The 21,585-nt window shown below is 36.2% G+C and overlaps 1 protein-coding gene and 1 long non-coding RNA gene across 4 annotated transcripts in view; one reads left to right on the forward strand and one right to left on the reverse strand.

Moving 5' to 3' along the window:
• LOC138712585 (mucin-2-like) overlaps positions 1 to 19,557 on the reverse strand; it is a 34,593-nt gene extending 15,036 nt beyond the window's left edge. The window contains exons 1-5 of one of the 3 annotated variants that reach the window (XM_069844538.1): positions 19,407 to 19,557; positions 12,375 to 12,500; positions 8,400 to 8,525; positions 5,349 to 5,445; positions 3,796 to 3,948 (exon numbers count right to left, since the gene is read on the reverse strand). The gene's annotated coding sequence lies outside the window, so the exon portion shown is untranslated. Of the gene's footprint in view, positions 1 to 3,795; positions 3,949 to 5,348; positions 5,446 to 8,399; positions 8,526 to 12,374; positions 12,501 to 18,618; positions 18,778 to 19,406 lie in introns of those variants that run through there. The other 2 variants (XM_069844544.1, XM_069844553.1) reach the window with 2 other exon arrangements.
• A 68-nt stretch (positions 19,558 to 19,625) lies between these two features.
• LOC138712607 (uncharacterized) overlaps positions 19,626 to 21,585 on the forward strand; it is a 73,479-nt gene continuing 71,519 nt past the window's right edge. Inside the window, exon 1 of the long non-coding RNA XR_011335758.1 lies at positions 19,626 to 19,727. This is a non-coding gene — a long non-coding RNA (uncharacterized lncRNA). The remainder of the gene's footprint in view (positions 19,728 to 21,585) is intronic.

A 21,585-nucleotide genomic window follows, 5' to 3' on the forward strand; every position in this document is an offset into this window, starting at 1 on the left:
CAATACACAACACGGGACACACCATTAAAATCCAGAACGTCTGGCAACCCTGGAGATGGGAGGCACTTCATGTTAAATGATCAACTCCCAGCTATGTTAATGGTAAATTGAGTCGCCTAGAATTGAACTGCACTTCTCCAAATTATGAAATATGGGATTAAAGTCTTGTTTCAGTGCAGAATTTTTCAGGGAAGTGATAAACTCTTCGTTTGACGTCAAACTGGAATTTATATGCCTTAACTTTAGTAGTAAAATCACCGTTTGAAGTCCAAATGCACTACTTTTCCTCTTTTCTCACAAATCAGATTTTAGTTTCATTCAAAACAATGTGCTTGGAGGAACATGGGAGACTATCGCGACTAGGGGATGGCCACAGAGAGGAGTAGAGTATTATTTTTTTTTTACTGAAGCCTTGTATTCGATTCTCTACTTGTGCACATGAATGAGATGCTACAAGGTCATACAGATGATATGGCTTTACTCCAAATAGGAAAATTTCCTCACATGCAGATCATGAATGACTGACTATAAAGGATATTAATAACTGGTGCACAAGGAGGCATTTCGAGTTTTTTTCCTTCCACCAAAAGGAAATTATTATGTGGCTTTGAAAACTTAAGCAACTCGAGAATTCAGGTAAAAATTTCTATATTATTACGATCTACTCAAGTACATATTATATTTCCGTGCAGAAATTCTGCGCCATCATATGAAAGAAGAAAAAAATTTCTCTCCGGCACCAGAATTTGAACCCGGGTTTTCACTCTATGTGCTGGCACTCTATCCACTAAGCCACACCGGATTCCCATCCCGATGTCGGATTGATTCCTCTCAGTTTAAGTTCCACTTCTTGGGTTCCCTGTAGTGGCCTACCCTCATGCACTGCGTCATAGATGTATGACAGTGGCACAATGTCCACACACGTGCAGAGGTGCACTTGTTATGAGTGACTAAGTGGCCGGGATTCGATGGAATAAGCACCCTCATCCTTCATCAAATGATGACGCAGAAATTCTGCACGGAAATATCATATGTACTTCGGTACCTCGAAATAATACATAATATGCGAAAAATAATCATTTAGTGAATTTTTCTCCGTTCCACCCATTCTTCATCAAAAACTTCTATGTCAGCCAAATATCTAAGTTTTATACTGGATAGCAAGCTATCTGGAGCATTCATGTTGACAATGTTAACCTTTCTCCTATAAACTTCCTAGAATATGTTCACAACAAAATCTCAAACTTTCTACTCCTTAAGTGCATGAAAGACAAAGAATTCGTTCAGCTCCTGGACAGCTTGAAACATGTTAAAGAGAATAGTGTATGTAGTAATGGATAAAGGAAGGATTAGTTCTGACTCCTTTAAAAGAGGTTATTAGAAGAATAAGTAAAGTACATGAACAGTAATAAAATAAACATACTTTACAGCAAAACATTTATGAACAATTACAGTATTAAGCCTCAAACCATGTGTAAACAGAATCGTCTAAGATCTCATTGGCTGGTCTTTTCATAATTTTGTACAGCGAACTTCCTTCATCACTGTCAAGTTTTCTCGCAAATGTCAAGACGGACTCGAATTGAGGGCCGTTTTTGCAAAACTTGCTAATGCAAAATTTTCAAAATTGAGATTTTGATGGATTTGTTAACATAAGGCATGCCTCTACATGATGTTCAAGGCGTCTTAGTAAAACTGGGTTATTTCTCTTCATTGTGTAGTGTGTCAAAGTGCGATCGCTATTTTCAAAACTTGCTTTCTGCTGTAAGTGATAGTTACAGAAAATCTGCTTACTACATTGCTTTGTCTCTCCTGTAAAATTTATTTTTGTTCAGTTAGCAAGTTTTGCAAAAACGGTCCTCAATTGTTTCTTAATGTCAGAAATCGTGAATGTTCCCACACTGTAAATTTCTGATAGTGAACTGTCTGATTCGTCTTTCTTTAAACAATCCAAAAGCTTCAATTTGTCTTTGATAGTTAACACAACTCTTTTCCGCTTTGAGTTCGACATCGCGCACACACAACACTAAACAAAGTGACCGTCACTAACAGACAATAACAGAACCGAGAAAGCAAAAGAACGGCTGGCACTTGCCACAGAAGTAAGCAAGCTACCACTCCCTCTCTCTCCTACTTACATAACACATTGACAAATATTTAAAAAAAGAAAAGAGATGGGCTCTTCGCATCCGGATAATCGAGTTTCTACTGTACTGCCCAACAATAGATATTGAACATACAGCAGAACCTCTATTATCCGTGGTAATGAAGGGCGTGGATTGAACAGTTAATCGAAAAAATTGGATAATCCGTACCATGAAAGATTTTCATAAAATAAGTATGTAATACAGTTTCCTAATTTCCTCCGTGGTCTTGTGTTTTTAACATGCCAGGTAGTGGATTAGAAGTTGACTATTTTAAGTCTGGTTTTCAACGACGTGTTTTTAAGAGCCAAGGAAACACTTTGACGACTGTCTGTGGAAAGATAGGAATAGTACAAGTCTCATGTTGTAGATTCACATACTTATTACAATTTATATTTATTTTTAATTAAATCGTGCACAAATTATGTCTCGTGACCAGAATATTGCACGAAATGGAAATATAAAAATTGGAGATTTATGCTTCGAAGAGGTGGAAAAATTCAAATATCTTGGAGCAACAGTAACAAATATAAATGACACTCGGGAGGAAATTAAACGCAGAATAAATATGGGAAATGCCTGTTATTATTCGGTTGAGAAGCTCTTATCATCCAGTCTGCTGTCAAAAAATCTGAAAGTTAGAATTTATAAAACAGTTATATTACTGGTTGTTCTGTATGGTTGTGAAACTTGGACTCTCACTTTGAGAGAGGAACAGAGATTAAGGGTGTTTGAGAATAAGGTGCTTAGGAAAATATTTGGGGCTAAGCGGGATGAAGTTACAGGAGAATGGAGAAAGTTACACAACGCAGAACTGCACGCATTGTATTCTTCACCTGACATAATTAGGAACATTAAATCCAGACGTTTGAGATGGGCAGGGCATGTAGCACGTATGGGCAAATCCAGAAATGCATATAGAGTGTTAGTTGGGAGACCAGAGGGAAAAATACCTTCAGGAAGGCCGAGACGTAGATGAGAGGATAATATTAAAATGTATTTGAGGGAGGTGGGGTATGATGATAGAGACTGGATTAATATTGCACAGGATAGGGACTAATGGGGGGCTTATGTGAGGGCGGCAATGAACCTTCGGGTTCCTTAAAAGCCATTTGTAAGTAAGTACAGTTGTAATTCTTATTTCGTATTCTGATGCGAGATAAACAACAGTTTCTCTTTTCTCAAATCACTCAATTACTTGCACTATTTTTCGTAGCACAACTCCTTTTCTTTGATACCTGTGGAAGGCATTTTGCATAGAATTTAGACCTCTCGAAAAGTAGACCATACTGTATAAGAGTAAAAGTTTGTAACAGGCACTCTGTAAAAAAAATTCGTACTAAAAAATGTACAGTAATTCATATTTTTTCTGCAACATAAAAAAAAAGCACGAGAGAAAGACAGACGGATAATCCACCAATCGGTTAATAGGGTGACGGAAAATTGGGATTCTACTGTATAGGAAAAGATTTCCTTTGAAGTTTAACCGGTAATTTAATAATTTTAATGCAATGAAAACAGAATTCTAATAAACTGAATGGTTGTGTTGTGACAGTAATAATTATGAATAAATGTCAGTAGGAAGCAAGGCACCAAAGGAACTATTTGTAAAGTTTTGGATGAAAGTAGCCACCTTGGTCTCCATACTTACCAATTCATGCACGTTTGCAGACAGGGCCTGAGGTTCAAAGCTGCATCACATTCCCTGTAGTGCCATTTCACTACCACAGTCTGGTGTGTGCATGAAGAACGCCAGTCTTATCTTCTGTGAGTCGCATCGGAAAATTCAACGCCCATGCCAGAACTGAAACAAAACAGATGATAACACTGATGTGTCTCTTTACAGCCATGCAACAGCAAGATATGCACTGGTAGTAGCAAATGTACTACCGCTTATATGAACAATGTTTGAAGTACTTTTTTTCTAGCGTATCATACTTTTAAGTTGTATTACTGTTAATTTACTATAATTAAATGTCGAGATTATCCAGTATCAGTAAGATTTTATGTGGTTGAATGGAAGCAATAGTTAAATGAACGAACGAAAAGTAGTCTAATACAGTATTCAGAAAGGTTCACAGGTACGTAATTCGGAATTCATTATTACTAACTACAAACCATGAGAAAGTGTTTTGAACTGAAAGCGTGATGATGGATTCATTGCAACAAAAACTGATTGGAATTCGAATAAGACAAATGTAGTTAATACAAACAGGCGATTTTTGTGTCTCTTGAGGTTCGTCTTAACGAGGGTTTATTGTGTGTGTGTGTGCCATTTTTTAGTTATTTATACTACTGAAAGCCCCTTTCAGAGCTCTTTCCGATTCAGTATTTGGATAAGTCATATTTACAACCAAAAAGAACAAAAAAACTAAATAAACTGCTTTAGAAGTAATTATAACTATGGACTTTACTAATTCATTATTAGTACATTTCGAAATGCATTAATAATGAACTGGAAGATTGTGATATGCTCGTCCTGAATACTGACTCATTTCTAATTGTCGTGGTTATGAACCAGAACTCTGTCCCTTTCTAAGTGATTTATTTGAAACTTTCAACTGAAGATATCTCAAAACTTGTTTTTTTGAGTTGTCGCACTTGAACTAGACGATCAATATATATGCAAAAAGTTATGAAAATATAGCAACTTCTATAAAAATAAGAAAAGTCCTTTTTGCTACTTTTTCGTTTTTTTATTTCATCACCATAGCAACCAGTTTCATTATCGCGAATTAATGTTATAAACAGATATTTCCACGATAAACTGTATTTTCAGCAAAATACGAATGATTTCGAAAAGTACATGATTTTATTTTAATTTCAATCTGAATAAATTTTTCAGATTTAGTTTCATTCTTCAGGACACAGCCTGGAACAAAAGATTACTGCTATCATTTAACATCTGTACTTATGCATATCTACCCAAAATTAATCTTACTATAATCTATTTTGTCCGATCAGACATACCTAACCTTTTGTAACCTAATCCATTTCAACTAGCCTATCTCTTCAAATATAACTGATCTAAATTGTTCTAATCTGTTTAATCAAAACTCCTAATTCAATCAAGCCTAAGCTCTCAATAAATGTTATATATCTGTATCTACTCCAATGTATTGTTGTACTCTGATCAAATATAATTTCATTTATTCTATTCAAATATATGGCAATTTAATGCACTTAGTATATTATAATACACACCTTCCTTATGCTGATAACATTCTTGTCCAAGCCCTTCACTTCTTCATACTTGTCCAGCTCTTCAGTTTCAGGAAAACCTGTCGTCCTCCCCTGGTCCCTGAAGAAACAAAATCATGACAGATTATTGTAAGTTCAAAATCAAGTGAAATGTACATTCTCTATTTTATAATTAAAGTGTGTCCTGACAAAACCAGGTCCACAAACTTCCTGTTCTCCACAATTCCACTGACTTGTCCCTGACACTATATCTTGTTTCAGAAGGCAGAAGGAAGTAAGAGCCAAAACATGGGTTTTTAGGTTATTCTTAATTCATACATATGATTTTGTGTTTGTCTGGATGTTGATAGACCAAACTGCAGGAATTAAATAAATTTAAACGTGAAAGGAAGACGACCCATAGGAAGACCATGCGAAAGATGGATAGATCAAATTCAGAAGAACTTACATGAACAGGGATAAAAGTGGGATGAAATAGACAGGAAAAAAAAGCTTGGGAAGACAAGAGACGAATGGATGCATATTTGAAATCGACCTTCTGAAAGGATAACACGATAAGAGAATGATGATATTGATGACAGTTTTCCACAACATATCTATTATGAAATAATATCGTACTAGAGATCAGAGAGTTGAAAAATAGTTTGCAAATTACAAGTTTATAATTAGATTATGCCTAGTTGTAACAAGAAACAAATATTGGCAGTGCAGTGAGAAGGAATGAGGTGACGAAGTTTAGACCAAAAATAAAAATAGTTGTAATAATATTTCCAGCAGATTTATGAAAATATTCCAAATATGCAAGTTAAATGAACAATTTAATAATATGAAAATAATAAATACATTATTGCTTTAAAATATATTCAAATGGCTAGACCAGCCCCTTTCAGCCCTTAGCATCACCATGCTTAGTAAGTGCGCACTTATGCACCTGGGTGCTCCGCTAAGTAACAGCCAGATCAGTGGCGGACCAACTACAAGCTGCTGTGCTGTTCTCCGATTAACTATGTATACGAAAACACACTGGTCTAGGTTACATGTAGACGAAGATTAATGCATGGGAATGAAGAAACCAAATTAGGCTTCATCTAATTTTAATTGTCTTTAAACAATCAGGGTTTTAGAAAATGAAATTCATTCCTTACTAACTTTGTGGATCAACAATTGGCTCTCTTCTGACAAAGGAAACATTTTAGAGACTGTACAAAAGAAACCAAATGGCCTGGAAATGTACAAAAACTTGCCCAGACATGTTCAAACATTTTTAACAAGAGCCAGAACAGGTCACATTGTCACACTATTGTACCTACACCGATTTCACATTTCTGATAATCCTACTTGTCTGTGGTGTAATAATCATGATGAACACATTCTTCTATACTGTCCATCCATAAACCACAAAAGAAGTAAATTAAAATCATCAGTACCAGTTGCAGAAGACACAGCCCTGCAGTATATATTGACTACACCCCAACTCTGGCTACTAGCAACAGGCATCTATAATGAACACCGATCAAAATACCCCTCATTTCTCGTGAAAAACAACAACTGAATAGACTATGGTGGACTTTATGTTGTCAGCAAACAGCTGGATACATTAAGAAGATGGATTGATTGATAACTTTGTGAATGTTTAGAATCAAATACAAAGTCTAAGTATGAAAGAAATAATTATGACAATAGAATAAAATTTATAGCCTATTCACTATATTACTATATGGTGTTATAGAATGGGGTTGTGCTTTTAGTACCTTCCTCATGCCAGTAACACTGCTACAGAAAAGAATAATAGCTAAAAATGTCTTAATACACCTATTGATTATCCCTCAGAACTGTTTCTTTAGTCAGTTATTTTTTTTAGTAGGTTATTTTACGACGCTGAATCAACATCTAGGTTATTTATCGTCTGAATGATATGAAGGTGATAATGCCAGTGAAATGAGTACGGGGTCCAGCACCGAAAGTTACCCAGCATTTGCTCATTTGGGTTGAGGGAAAACCAGGTAACTTGTCCTGACCGGGAATCGAACCTGGGCCATCTGGTTTCGCGGCCAAACGTGCTAGCCATTACTCCACAGGTGTGGACTTGGTTATTTAATGACGCTGTATCAAATATGAGGTTATTTAGCGTCGATGGTATTGAATATAGCGAGATAAGGCTGAGGATTCGCCATGATTACCTGACATTCGTCTTATTGTTGGGGAAAACCTCGGAGAAAGCCCAACCAGGTAATCAGCCTAAGCAGGAATCGAACCCACGTCCGAGGGCAACTCCGGATCGGCAGACAAGTGCCTTAGCCGACTGAGCTATGCTGGTGGTCTCTCAGAACTGTTGTATTCTGAATTTAAAGTATTTAATATCCATAAAATTTATAACAATGTCTTATTGAAATTTATATATAAAAGCCGAAATATATATAATTTGTATTCACATAAATATAATACTAAAAGATCACACAACATATGCTTGACAAAACTTAAAATGTATCACAACTTGTGGTTTCTTTGAACCGAATCTGCATAAGGTAACAGCTAAATTCTTAAACATTCAATTCAATGCTCCTTGTTTTAAAAAATCTATTTAAAAATTGTTTAGGGAGAAAATATAAAGTTTCACAACGGGAAGGTATCCATTGTAATTTTATTTATTTTTGTAGATTTTGGAGAATTTTAATAATATTCTGAATTTCGTTAATTTTGTGTAGGTTCAATTGATGTAATTGCTTGTAGGGTTGATTTGGAATCTCTCAAAATCACTGCCTCACTGTGGTTTACAAATAAAAGCTCATCAATGGAACGTTTCAATGTGTGTCATTGCATTGTATGGCCAGGAGTGACAAAGCAATCACTGCACTCAACCTGATTTTCCACACCCACTTTCTCCCGGCCAGCAGTGGATAAGAAATTTGTGCACAGATTGTACGCAAAGGAATGTGACACGCTAGCCGAATGGGCCAGATATTAATTACAAATAAATTCCAGTAGAATGCGAAGTATCATGGTAATTATGAATAAGTTTTGAAAAGGAGTAGCCACCTTGGTCTCTGTATTTACCAGTTTATGCGTGTCTGAGTGACATTTTACTGTGCAGCTTGTCATGTGCATCAAGAATCACCATCCAATCTTCTAACAGAGCAGCTCCAGAGATTCAACAGCCACTGCAGAATAATCCCTGAATACCTGAAACAAGAGAGATGACAATAATGATTGTTATTCCATTACTTAATTACTTACAAATTGCTTTTAGACAACCCAGAGGTTCATTGCCGCCCTCACATAAGCCCGTCATCGCTCCCTATCCTGGGCAACATTAATCCAATCCCTACAATCATATCCCACCTCCCTCAAATCCATTTTAATATCCTCCCATCTACGTCTCGGCCTCCCCAAACGTCTTTTTCCTTCCAGCCTCCAAACTAACTCTCTATATGCATTTCTGGATTCGCCCATATGTGCTACATGCACTGCCCATCTCAAAAGTCTAGATTTAATGTTCCTAATTATGTCAGGTGAAGAATACAATGCGTGCAGTTCTGTGTTGTGTAACTTTCTCCATTCTCCTGTAACTTCATCCCTCTTAACATCAAATATTTTTCTAAGCACCTTATTCTCGAACATCCTAAATCTCTGTTCCTCTCTCAAAGTGAGAGTCCAAGTTCCACAGCCATACAGAACAACCGGTAATATAACTGTTTTATAAATTCTAACTTTCAGCTCTTTTGAGAGCAGATTGGATGACCAAAGCTTCTCAACCGAATAATAGCAGACATTTCCCATATTTATTCTGCGTTTAATTTTCTCTCAATGCAATTTATATTTGTCACTGTTGATCCAAGATAGCCTATTTGAATTTTTCCACCTTTTCAAAGGATAAATTTCCAATTTTTATATCTGCATTTCGTACTATGTTCTGGATGTATTTCCAAACCTATCGCTTTACTTGCTTCAAGTAAAATTCCCACGTTTTTCTTAATAGTCTGTGGATTTTCTCCTAACATATTCACGTCATCCGTATACCGACAAGCGGCTGGTGTAACCCATTGAATTTCAAATCCTCTCGGTTATCCTGGACTTTCATAATGGCAATATTCTAGAGCAAAGTTAAAAAGTAAAGATGATAGTTCATGTTAGGTTCTGGTTTCTATGACCAGAAGACATACCATCAGTGAAAAATGACATACAGACCTGAAAAAATGTGATCCGTAAAAATTTGTTTATACATTTCTTCACAACAAAGAGTAGGCTACTATCGGTTTGCTTTCTAAATCTAAACTACAACCTTCAGGAACTGTATTCAACGTGTATTTAGACAATTATTTGATAAGTCAATCCCTGCATGCTTACGAGTGGCTGTGGTCTGTAGCTTGTGGTGGCCATTGTTGCCAATTTAGTGATTGTTATTTTTGTTGTTGTTGCACTTTTATTAATAATTACGTATGGCACTCTGAAGCTTTAACATTACTTTAAATGACAAGTCTCAATAGACAATGCAAAATAATCTAGTAAATAACAGAAGTAACTTGCAAATTATTTTATTAAGAAATGTTGTTGTTGTTGTTTTCTAACGCCAGGCGTTTGACAATGAAGTCACTTGACCTCTTGCACTCCAATATTTTTCAAAGATATTATCATGGCCAGTCACTGAAGCACAGATTTTTATTAAGAAATGTAATGTGTTACATAAGCTTAAAAAATTCGCGTTACTGATTGTAATGAAACAATTTATTGTAGACATCATGTATGTGTATGTTATAAAGAAGGAAGTAGCCTTTTTTAAATCGAGATATGCCAGGGGAAAATCTTGGGGTAGCATACCACCTCTGGTTTTTTCCTCCACTTCCCTCATTGATTAGTTAACAGCAATTTTCAAGCACTGACATTTCCACTACAAAGAAGTCAACAAAAATAAGAGAATGCTACAAAATGCTAACACAACTCCAAAAAGTTAATAAGATTGTCCGTCTCCAATGGATTCCAGCACACTGTGGAGTCATGGGAATGAAACCGCAGACACACTTGCAAAGAAAGGCACAACAATAAAACAAAAATCTAAATTTAATTTCTCATATTCCTGAATAAAACGCTTGATCACTACAAATTTTCTCATTCATAGCTACAAGAAATAGAATCAAATGCTAAAGACAAAAAATGGATTACACTACTTTCCAACCCAGATATAATCCCCCAGAGACCAAGGAAAACAGCAGTTGCAGCCTTCAGACTATTGACAAATCATGACTGTCTAGCAAGTCATCTCTACAGAATAGTAACTCAGCTTCACCCATATGTGTCCTGTGTAACGATCCAGCAGAAATGAATGAAGATCACTTGAAGACCTGTGCAGCATTAAGATCAGAAGAAACTACAGTTCAAAAGTATTGGAAAGCACGACTGCTAATGGCTTCATTGCCAAATGCAAGGCACTAGACAACAACAACATTTCCACTATAGTTATTAAGTTCAGAAATTCTGTAATTTTGTAATTTTATAAAATTAATTTTAACTTCAAATTTATTTTTTCATAATCCAAAAATCCTTGAATAACATATTCATAAAGAATATAATACAAAATAAAAGCCATGGTACACAATAGGCCCAAAAGAATATGTAGGGTGACTAGTAACCCTAAAGCTGTCAAAGGGTATGGAATCCAGGGTTAATGAAAATATAGCGTACAACAGGTTCAGTTTGTGACAAGCCTAGGGAGTGTAAATGACATTTTTTAACTGCAGAAAAACTTGAAGATATGTTGTTGTATTCTAATGCCAGGCGTTTGACAAAGTCATTTGACCTCTTGCACTCCAATATTTTTCAAAGATATTATCATGGCCAGCCACTGAAGCACAGATTTTGAAGTGTTCCGAATCCATTTCTCAGTTTGAGTTGCACAATGGGCAGTTAGGGGACTGATATATTCCAATTCTATGCAGGTGTTTGGCCAACAGTCATGGCCTGTCGCCAATCTAAATGCAGCTACAGACGATTTTCGTGGTAAATCGGGAATTAACTGTGGATTATGATGCAGAGAGTTCCATTTTTTCCCATGGGATTGTGTTATCAAATTTTGTTTGTTGAAGTCTAAGTGTGTAGATTTAATAAATCTTTTCACAGAGTAATACGTAGATTTAGTAACAGGTCTGTAAGTAGCAGTGCTGCCCTTCTTTGCTAAAGCATCCGCATTCTCGTTTCCCAGGATTCCACAATGGGATGGTATCTATTGGAATACAATTCTTTTATTGAGCGATATTAATTGTGAGCATTTTAGTTATTTCTGCTGTTTGAGTTGAAGGTGTGTGTTTAGAGACGATTGATAGAATAGCTGCTTTGGAGTCTGACAATATAACTGCATTCCTAAATTTATTGATGTGGCATAGAAGATTCCTGAGACTTTCACTTATTGCAATGATTTCTCCATCAAAACTTGTTGTTCCATATCCAAGAGATCTATAAAGTGAGAAGAGACAGCACGTAACACCTGCACCGGCATCTTGTTCCCTGGAGATCAAGGATCCGTCAGTGTATAAATGAAGCCAGTTTAGGTATCCATTGTAATTTTATTTATTTTTGTAGATTTTGAAGAATTTTAATATTCTGAATTTCATTAATTTTGTGTAGGTTCAATTGATGTAATTGATTTGGAATCTCTCAAAATCACTGCCTCCCTGTGGTATACAAATAAAAGCTCAACGGAACGTTTCAATGTGTGTCCTTGCATTGTATGGCCAGGAGTGACAAAGCAATCACTGCACTCAACCTGATTTTCCACACGGAACGTTTCAATGTGTGTCCTTGCATTGTATGGCCAGGAGTGACAAAGCAATCACTGCACTCAACCTGATTTTCCACACCCCCTTTCCCCCGGCCAGCAGTGGATAAGAAATTTGTGCACAGATTGTATGCAAAGGAATGTGACACACTAGCCGAATGGGCCAGATATTAATTACAAATAAATTCCAGTAGAATGCGAAGTATCATGGTAATTATGGATAAGTTTCGAAAGAGAGTAGCCACCTTGGTCTCTGTATTTACCAGTTTATGCGTGTCTGAGTGACATTTTACTGTGCAGCTTGTCATGTGCATCAAGAATCACCATCCAATCTTCTAACAGAGCAGCTCCAGAGATTCAACAGCCACTGCAGAATTATCCCTGAATACCTGAAACAAGAGAGATGACAATAATGATTATTGTTATTCCATTACTTAATTACTTACAAATTGCTTTTAGACAACCCAGAGGTTCATTGCCACCCTCACATAACCCTGCCATTGGTCCCTATCCTGAGCAAGATTAATCCAGTCTCTATCATCATATCCCACCTCCCTCAAATCCATTTTAATATTATCCTCCCATCTATGTCTCGGTCTCCCCAAACGTCTTTTTCCTTCTGGCCTCCCAACTAACACTCTATATGCATTTCTGGATTCGTCCATATGTGCTACATGCCCTGCCCATCTCAAACGTCTGGATTTAATGTTCCTAATTATGTCAGGTGAAGAATACAATGCGTGCACTTCTGGGTGTCAGCAATTGAGGAGCGTTTTTGCAAAAGTTGATAGATGCAGAAATTTTCGAAAATGAGTTATATATGGATATCATATATTTTCTAGCTCCGGAATCGATCTATGAACTCAGATTTAGCAAAACTTGATTTATACCGTGTGTAGAGACTACCAAACCTTCCAGGTTTTTTCAAAACTCGATAGATGCTGTCACTTAGTTAAAGCAAAACTCGATAGATGCTCGAGTCCTTATTTGAAATATATGCAGGGTCAAATAAAATAGTTTTCAGCATAGTATTTCAGACAATTTAATTTTATTAGGATTGCCGGCAGAAGTGAAATGCTATTATTTTGTCGCCTAGCGGTAAATCGCTGAGATGGAAGCTATTTGATCTCCCTCCCTCCCTCCCAAACTAAAGCTTCACTGATTAGGATTTCTCCCACTCAACTTGACAGTGAAGTGGCGAATATGAAGTGAAATACTTTTCAAAACAATAATCATTCACGAGTGACTTCAGGCAAGTTTTAAGAGCGTTTTCCAATGTTGTGATATTCTAGATAGTTTCTAGATAGTGTGTGAATAATGAATCCATGAGATGAAATGATCATGATTCAAAAAGTAGTGGGTGGTAGGAAATCCAGAACTAAAGAGTCCTCGTACAGGAAAGCGTAAAACAAAGGAGCATGAATCGAATATAAAATGCTCTCATGGACTTGCAAACTCTTCCTCCAATCCAAAAGCTAAAGGAAGTAAGCAGTGTAAAGTGGGAGAGTTAACCTTTATGACAGTGTATTTCACAATAAATTTAAGATTTTATGCAAAATAAATAAAGACAAATTACTTATTAAGTTCACGACCATTACATGACCAAAGCGTAGGGTGGTGAATACAGAGTCTTCGAAAAGAAAACAAAGTGTGTCAATTAAATATAGTATCTGGAAAACAGATGGACAGATAATCCCTGTTTGTGCGTCAAGTTTCCAAGGCATAACTAGTTTCTTAAAGGACCGATCGTCTCTTTTGGCAAAATAGATTCTACTCTACAGGACAGTCACCAAGAGAAAATAGAGGAGGAAATACTGCAAGTAAGAAACTTGAGAATCTTACAATAAGAGTTAAAATGACATAAAGATGTATAAATGCAGAGAGAGCCACTATACTGGAGGAAAATCTAGTAGGAAATATCTGCCTCCAGATCTCTCTATTAAAAAAAGTGGACAAATTTCCGTGAAAAAAGAAAAATACTTGGGACTACTTGAGACTTACTCTCGAAGTATAAACGTATATTTCACAGTTATTTCAACCTGTCATTTAAAACTCCCCATACTGATTCTTGCTCAACCTGTAAGATAGGTCTATTCCAAATAAAGGCAGAGACAGACTTGGTAAAAAAAATGAACTCAGGACCCAATATAGGCTACAAAAACTCCGTGCAGACAAGTTTTACAAAATTATAAAAGATGATAATCCAGAAGTAATAAAGACATGTTTCGACTTACAACAAAATCAACCTCTACCGAAATTATCGGTGGGCGAAGTGTTCTACGCAAGACAAGTATGGCTCCACAACCTTTATGTTGTGATACATTCAGAAACACAAGAAATTAAGGATAATTCATTCTATACTTGGTTGGAAACCCAGTCATCTAGGGGATGTAACTGAGTCGCATCTGCATTGCTAGATTTTTCATTTAATCTAGATAAAAAATCCGCAATTAATGCTCCTTCCACCATTCATCTGTTTTCTTATTCTTGTGCCAGTCAGAACAAGAATAGCATTATGTGGCAACTCTCGTGGCTTTTTTGGAGCAAAGCAATATTTTTACTCGCATTCTTCTTTCTTTCCGATACGCCATCATAGCTATATGGCTCCAGATCGTGTTTTCGGAAAAATAGGAAAAGACTATAGGAGAATGGAAGACATATTGACCCCACTGACTACCACAAGATGCTAGAAAATCATGGCACAATCCAGAATCTCAACAAGGACTGGAAAATCACGGACTTAAAAAATCGAGTGCTCAAAAGGTGTTAAGATTGACACTGACATTTAACGTGGCTCCGCAGCGAGTGATCACTTACAGTAAAACTTTGGGAAAACATCGTAATGTTTCTGTTACAGTGCAGAACACATATACAGCGTGTCCAGTGGCAGTGTGGTTGCTAAAACCAAGAATTAAAACATGCGGTAGTGTGTTATACTCCCCTGTTCTTCCAGAAGTCAACATGGTGTCAAAAGTAAAAAAGAACGACGTTAAGAAACTCCTGCAGTATTTCGAAGTAACAGGCGAGGCAAAGAACTTGTACACAACAGTTCTAGCAGATGTGTCCCATCAGACTTTTGTGATAAAATTGTAATTTTGTGTTGACACTAATCGTTTTCTTCAATTTTATTGTGTTGTAATGTGATTCATATGAAGACAGACTGCGCCATCGACTTTTGCAAAAATTCTTATTTTTTGCACCTAAAACTGACGAGTAATAAAAAAAAAAGTCCTTATATTTTTCAAACCTACATTCATTGTCTCAGAACAAAGAATGCTTCCTGTGAAAATTGTTATAAAATAAATATTCGTATGTTTAAATTAAAAAATGTAATTTCTGTAAAATCTTGATTTCTGCATCTATCAACTTTTGCAAAAATTCTTATTTTTTTTTTTTGTGTCTAAAACTAACAAGTAATAAAAAAAAGTGCTTATATTTTTCAAACCTATATTCATTGTCTCAGAACAAAGAATGCTTCCTGTGAAAATTGTTATAAGATAAATATTCGAATGTTTAAATTAAAAAATGTAATTTCTGTAAAATCTTGATTTCTGCATCTATCGACTTTTGCAAAAACGCTCAATTGCTAGGTTTTAAATATAAAAATAATTCCATAATTTTATAATTGATTAGTTATCAGCAATTTTCAAGCACTGACATTTTCACTATAGTTATTAAGTTCAGAAGTTCTGTAATTTTGTAATTTTATAAAATTAATTTTAACTTCAAATTTATTTTTTCATAATCTCAAAATCCTTGCATAACATATTAATAAATGAAATACAAAATAAAAGCCATGGTATACAATGGGCTCAAAAGAATATGTGGGGTAACTAGTAACCCCAGGTATACAGCCAAAGCTATCAAAAAAGGGTATGCAGTCCAGACTTAATGAAAATATGGCGTACAACAGGTTCAGTTTGTGACAAGCCTAGGGAGCGTAAATGACATGTTTTCACTGCAGAAAAACTTGAAGATATTAAAGTGTGATTAGAATCAAATGCAAACAAATCTCTTCGTCGCCCAGCTCAAGCAACAAACATCCTGTGGGTCAGCTCACAAAGCAGCCAAGCTAATTAAATTTCGTCCAAATACGGTTTCTTGAAAATATTTACAATGGACATCTTGAGCCACAGCTTGATGAGGAATGGTTTTATCTCATTGGTCATGTCAGTTCTCGATATTGGAGTGATGAAAATCCGCATATTGTACAGCGAATGATTTTGGCTCTGTCGGACTATGCACTCTTCAACAAGATGAAGGAGAACCTGTGTGCTCAACGATTTGCCAGCAATGAGAAACTACAACTGACTGTCCACGAGTGGATCACAGTACTCCTGAAGAATTTATTTTATTTTATTTATTTTACGATGCTTTATCAACATCTTAGGTTATTTAGCGTTTGAATGAGATGAAGGTGATAATGCCGGTAAAATGAGTCCGGGGTCCAGCACCGAAAGTTACCCAGCATTTACTCATATTGGGTTGAGGGAAAACCCCAGGAAAAACCTCAACCAGGTAACTTTCCCCGACCGGGAATCGAACCCTGGCCACCTAATTTCGCGGCCAGACGCGCTAACCATTACTCCAAAGGTGTGGAGCTCCTAAAGAATGGTTTGCTGCAGCCATCCGCAAACTTCCTGTAAAATGGAAATGCCGTATCTAGTTGGTTGGAGATTATCTGTAATCAGTGGCGGTGCGTCCTATGCGTTCAATGATTCAGAGAACACTCAGGAAAAACAATTTAATTGTTTAAATAAATTTATTTATAATTTACACTATCATTCTTTCTTACTTGCGGCTTTAATATATTTTTGTTGTATGAAAACCTATGAACCGCAGAGATCGAATACCTACATGCTTGTAAACTTCCAAGGTTCAATTTCTCCTCTGAACATCACCAAGCCAGCTTCTGGACTTGCGTGCAGGGCGAGGCAAAGGGAAATGCTGCATGGCAAACATGTGGTTGCGTGACACGCCAAAGACTTCGTGATGCAAACCGGAAGTTAGCTCCAATCTGTAGCTGAGATCACGCTTTTAGCACGTGTACGTGTGTGTTATTGATTGTTGTATTTATTAATGGTTTCTTACAATCCTTCCAATGTCCATTTAGTCGTTCTTGGTGTTTTAGTGTTAATATATTCATATGTGAGTGTGACCAGTGTTCGTTTCCAAAGAAAATGAATAGTGTTCAATATCTTTTACAAACAAATTTTTTAGTTTTAATCGTGGAAGTTAAGTGTAAAATAAAGAAGCTTGGAAGGCCGATACCTCAACTCGATTTAAAGCTAGCACAAACAAGCCGAGGTGAGGCATTTTGCAGGGCTTTTAATGTAAAAATATATGAAACAGCTGGATTTGCGTTTGTGAATCTACAAATAAATTATTTTGTTTCCCGTGCCTGCTATTTGCTAAGAGTGAAGATACCAGCTTGACATGCATTGGTGTTTCAGATTTAAGCCATTTGACTCAGAAAATTAAGAAGCATGAGGAATCTATTGCACATAAGAATGCTTGCCTAGATTTCTCAGTCCTTGGAAGAACAGAAATCAGGTAACAGCATAGCTTAGCTCAGCTTTCAGGCAGAATGATAATGTAAGGAAAAATCGCCATGTTCTTTCAAAGATAATTGATCATCATCAGGTTCATTTCAAGGTATAATAATCTACTTCAATAAACTGCATTTTTTTTTCAGAAATGAGATATTGTTTAAATTGTTGGAAGACTATGTAGGCTAATATCATAAAAGTAGGAAACTCCTTGTAATTTTAGGCACGAACAGCCACTGCGTGCAACACTTACTGTCTCACTTTACGCGTCTTCGCCCAAATCATTACTAACAGCCGATTCCAAATCATTATTGAATGACTCAAGTATTTGCAGTAACTTTGAAAGCCATATATTGTATATTTTTGAGTAAAGCAAATACCGAGTCCCATATGAGAATCAAATGCCAACATGACCGCTATTCGGCTTAAGTCGTGAATAGGATTCTTAGACTTTGCCCGGCTTTTCGTTTTAAAAAATTGTATATTGATTACCCTACCACAAATTTACACGCACTTACAAACCCCATTACTTGTTAGCTTTGAAAGATAATTACCGTACAACATAATTCACAATTTATTATGCAGGTACGAAGTATCGGTGAGGTCGCAATCTTCCAGTTAATAGAGGTCCAGATAACATGCTTTCCCGGTAGTGTGTAAATAGGTTGACAAAGGATTGACAAAAATGTCAATCATAAGAAACAATTGAAAACTTAATCAAAACGATCTATACATTTCGTAATGTAAGTTATGTGCCCCGGATCTAATGGCCTGGTCGATGCTCAACCAATTAGTAATCTTATAACGGAGGCGGCAATACCAAATTGTTTCTTCCCAACATTTCACCAAAGAATAATTACTTTACGTAATATTGTAAATAAATATAATATTTCTGTCGATTTCAAATAGGTAAGACCAGTGAATCTGTATATGTACGACGTATTTGGGCATACTCTACCTGCAAAAACAAATATGCAGTCCATACGATCCGCAGACATCACAAATCGTTCTTCAATAATTTTTTTACTTGTTCCACATCTCAAAGCTACAATGTTCAATAATTTACGTAATTTTTTAACGACATAACGAGTAACCGATATCCTTCCTCTTGCTATCTTGGCCGGAAACCGGAAGTAAATCTTGTGTGATTTGTGTCGTGACGTAAGCGGATATAGTTCGAATGCAGTATAAAACAACCGCCATCCACGGACTCTAACCGGCTATCAAATCGTTAACTATTGGAAGTGTGAGGCCATACATTGTATATTTTTTGAATAAAGCAAATATTGAGCCCCACATGAGAAGCAAAAGCCAACATGGTCGCTTTTCGGCTTATATAGTCCTTACACTTTGCCCGGCTTTTCATTAAAAAAAAAACTATTAATTACCCTACCACAAATTTAAACACTTATGGTGAGGCCGCAATCTTCCAGCAATAGAGGTCCAGGCTACATACCTTCCCGTTAGTGTGTAAATAAGTTGACAAAGTTGAAAACTTAATCATAACGTATCTATACATTTCGTAATGTGCCCTGGACCTAATGGCCTGGTCGATGCTCAGTATATAATATATTACTAATTAGTAATCTTATAACGGAGGCAGTACAAAATTGTCTCTTACCAACATTTCACCAAAGAATAATTACTTTATGTAATATTGTAAATAAATGTAATTTGTGTCGATTTCAAATACGATAAGACCAGTAGGCTAAACCTGTATGTACAATACGACGTTTTTGGGCATACCTGCATAAACAAATATGTAGTCCATACGATTCGGATACACCACGATTCGTTCTTCAATAATTTTTTTACTTGTTCCACATCTCAAAGCTACAATATTAAATAATTTACGTACTTTCATAACGCATAACCGACATCCTTCCTCTCGCCATGTTGGCCGGAAACCGGAAGTGGTTTGTGTCGTGACGTAAGCGGATATAGTTCAATAGTTACCCACTAGAATGCAGTATAAAACAACCGCCATCCACGGACTGACCGGCCGTCAAATCGTTGACTATTGGAAGTGTAAAAATAGCCCAGCTGAAAGATAAGCATAACTTTAAGGTAAAAACCAATGATATAAACACTTTGGGTGCTATTCATAGACATTTCGCTAGCCCGGGCTACGAGCGTGCTAACCAAGATTCATAGCATATCATATCGCTAACACTGGTTTATGAATACGAAAAACGTTAGTTCGCTGGTCATCCATCGAAAGCCCGCGCTAAGAATGTCTATGAATACGGCCCTTTATTTTTACTTTTTACAATGTTATTTTTTCATTTAGGAGCATTTATTTAGGAAATAATGTTACAAATAAGAAGAACTAATGTGAGGAGATTGTTGCACTTCTCTCCTTTGCTCGGAATTCCACTTCACTTCAGTGGCGTATACTGGTTTAAGGGCCTGGGCTACCACTGACCCTATTATTACACAAAATATATTTTAAAGTCCCTATAATAAAATTCCTTACATATTTATATATGAATTTCAGACGTCTTGATTGGGACGAAAATACTTTGATGACTTCGTCATTGAAATTACAGTTGGGCTGCTTGCAAAGTTTCTGTAGAAATGACTTTTCAATGGACATCAGTGCCAAGCCGGATAAACGTTCTTGTGTATGAGTTGATCTACAGTAGGATTTTATTCTCTTCAACGCAGAAAATGTTCTTTCTACTGATGCTGACGTAGCTGGTATTGTCACAATTAATGTTGCCAATTTAAGGACTTCAGGAATAACTTGGTTCAGCTGGTTTTCATATATGGCAGATAATATTTCATGGATAGGTTTGTTCGAAAAATCAAAGATCTCTGCTGAATATATTACACTTAATTCATTTTTCAAACGTACTTGATCAAAGTGACTGTTATAGGACTGAAATAATTTGTTTAGTGCCTCATTCGGGAAGTTTTCTCTATGAGCAGAAAATTTTTGAGAATCTAGAAGATATGTGAACTGAAGCTTTCCATAATCAGAAAATCTGTCAGTAATTTCCATGTGCATACGATCTAGTATGCTGTAGTACAGCTGCCTGTATTTCAATTCATCATCTCCTTTTCTTCGCTTTAATGGTGGTTCCATTGTATTGGCTGAAGAATTTTCATTTTCCATATTACTCCATATGGACGGAAACCCACTACGTCTGAACTCGAATATAGTATTTTTAACTTTGATACCTCTTGCAAGCAGTATGTTATGTCTAGACTTTTTGTCTGAAGAATATTGTAGAGCACATCTGTATGTGCCAACACTCTAGCATAGACTTCAAGAAGAAATATATTCTGAAACTGTGTGAAAAAAATACAAATATCCTTGAGCCTGCACAATTACGTCATCAACCCAGTTTTCTTCAGAGTCATTACAAATGATATTTTCAAAGAAAGCAGTCAGTTGTTCTCTGTATTACTTTACTGTATTTACAAGCCGAGATGTAAAATTGCATCTAGTTGGTGCTACTTTTGGGAGTTTCTTTTTCATAAATTCTTGAGTTTTTTCTGATCTTTTAGGAGATGATGAGAAAAATGCAGCTAAACCCGACAGTGTTTTGAAAAAAAATGCGGCATTCTGAAATGGATGAAGTAGTTTGTTGCAAAACTAAACTGAGAACATGGCTGTAACAATGGACAAATAGTGCTTAAGGATACTTTCCTTGAACTTGTTTTTAAGCCATTAATATTTCCCGCCATAACTGAAGCACCATCGTATGTCTGTGCAATTAACTTATTGCCGACATTGTATTCTGCTATAACACCTTCTACATGCTGAAACCAAGCAGCAGCAGTTTTGCCCGAACTGACATTTGTGAATCCTATAAACCGTTCTTAAACATTGGCAGTACTATCGACGTATCTTAAAACAGTGGACAATTGACTCTGATTAGAGCAGTCACTTGTTTCATCAACAACAATGGCCGCAAAA

The sequence above is a fragment of the Periplaneta americana genome, chromosome 2, assembly GCF_040183065.1.
Source record: "Periplaneta americana isolate PAMFEO1 chromosome 2, P.americana_PAMFEO1_priV1, whole genome shotgun sequence".
Classification (NCBI taxonomy): Eukaryota; Metazoa; Arthropoda; class Insecta; order Blattodea; family Blattidae; genus Periplaneta; species Periplaneta americana.